The sequence below is a fragment of the Priapulus caudatus genome, unplaced genomic scaffold (assembly GCF_000485595.1).
Source record: "Priapulus caudatus unplaced genomic scaffold, Priapulus_caudatus-5.0.1 Scaffold51, whole genome shotgun sequence".
In the NCBI taxonomy this organism is placed as follows: Eukaryota; Metazoa; Priapulida; class Priapulimorpha; order Priapulimorphida; family Priapulidae; genus Priapulus; species Priapulus caudatus.
Genome location: NW_014577112.1, coordinates 556,599 through 558,250, shown reverse-complemented (window position 1 = coordinate 558,250; position 1,652 = coordinate 556,599). Strand labels below are relative to the sequence as shown.

Genomic DNA, 1,652 nt, shown 5'->3' with positions numbered 1-1,652 from the left:
CATGACGGGGGGAGGCGTCCGGCGACCCGCACCGGTCGCCGGCCCCGACCGACGTGCTCCCACTCCCAGTGCCAGTCCTCCTGTAGTGGGTGGGGTGGCAGCTGGGGCTCCGGTGATGGTGCACGCAGGTCGTGGTCGACGTGGTCGACGGCGTGTGGCGGGTCGTCGTCCTGCCAGTCGTCATTGTCGTCGGCGGGTGTCGGAGGCCTGCCGGGGGCGTGGTGGTGAAGATCCCAATCACCGACCCTGGCAGGTCCGGCAGGTCGTCCCACGGGTCGGCCTCTGGGGCGGGACTGTCTGGGGCGGGAGCCGCCTCCCACAGGTCGTCGTAGTCGCTGTCGCTGTCGCTGTAGCTGTCGCTGTCGCTGCCGCTGTCGGGGGCCATCGGCGGCCGGCAGGTTGGTTCGACGCGCTCTATAGGGCGGTCTGTCGCTGCCGCCGGCGGCCAGACGATGCGGCGGCTAGTGGTGGGGGTGGCAGACGTAGCGGCGTCGGCGTCAACGCAGCCCTGCGGTGGGTCGGCTTCGGTAGGCTTGGGCGGCGATGGAGGCGCCTGCTGCGGCGCCAGCGTCAGGACGATGACGATGCGCTGGGGCGCCGGCGCAGTGCGTTGGGCTGCCATGGTCCAGACAAATGCACGTGTTACGAGGTGCACATACAGAGTATAAGCGCGATAGAACCGTACGCGGGGACATATAGTGCGGGGATATATAGCGCGGGGATATATAGTGCGGGAATATATAGTGGACGCGGGCTGCGACGAAACAGCGAAGATACACGCTAGATAGGGCGCTACGACCGTGCGACGCGTTCTAAGCCTACTGTATGGTGACGAAGGATTTTCATTTCAACCTCGTCTGGGGCGTCATCAGTCTGCAGGGGGTGAGTTGGTGGGCGGTGAGCAGGAGCGTCGGCCGTTGGTGGTGGCCGTGATCGTATAGTGGTTAGTACCTTGCGTTGTGGCCGCAATAACCCAGGTTCGAATCCTGGTCACGGCACCAATCTAGGGAAGCCGTTCAGCTTTCCGCTCCCCAGGCTCTACGGTTTGGTAGGTGCGCCCGTGGCACCCGTTCCGTAGGGTAGTGACAGGTTGCGCGGATAGCGCCCGCGATAGATAGATGCGAGGTGACGGACAAATAACACGAACTCAGAAATGGTATACTACTCTCCGCTATTTCTATTGCCCACAAAATACACTCTACTACAACCTATACAGGAAACTAAACACACGACTACCCACGCTTACAAAGAGATAACTGATAACTGATAACTGATAACTGATAACTGATAAACAATAATGCCGTACCTTAGATAGTGGTACTGCGGCTTCTCGCGATGACGCTCGATCGGGTGAGAGACGGCAGGCAGCAGATACGGGCGGAGGATGCCCGCGGGTACGGAAGAAATCGAGGATACGGATATCTCGGCAGGCGGGGAAACTGACGAGTATCTCTAGGAGTGAAATCTAGCTCAGATCTGATGATCGTATAATGCTATTGTTCGTGGTTAGCCTTGCGTTGTGTTTGTTCCTTGTAGTCGCAGGTCCCGTCGCGCTAGTTGAAGAACTACTTGAGGAGAAATCGCACATAAAATAAACTGAAGAGTTGAAGTGGTGTTGACGTATTGAGTTTTACTTCACATATATATAGACA

At 58.6% G+C, this 1,652-nt stretch overlaps 1 non-coding gene across 1 annotated transcript; it reads left to right on the top strand.

Annotated features, from left to right (window-relative positions):
* The first annotated feature begins 926 nt into the window (after positions 1 to 926).
* Trnah-gug lies at positions 927 to 998 on the top strand. Its single transcript has one exon. It is a non-coding gene; the product is annotated as a tRNA-His (tRNA).
* Positions 999 to 1,652: the final 654 nt, after the last annotated feature.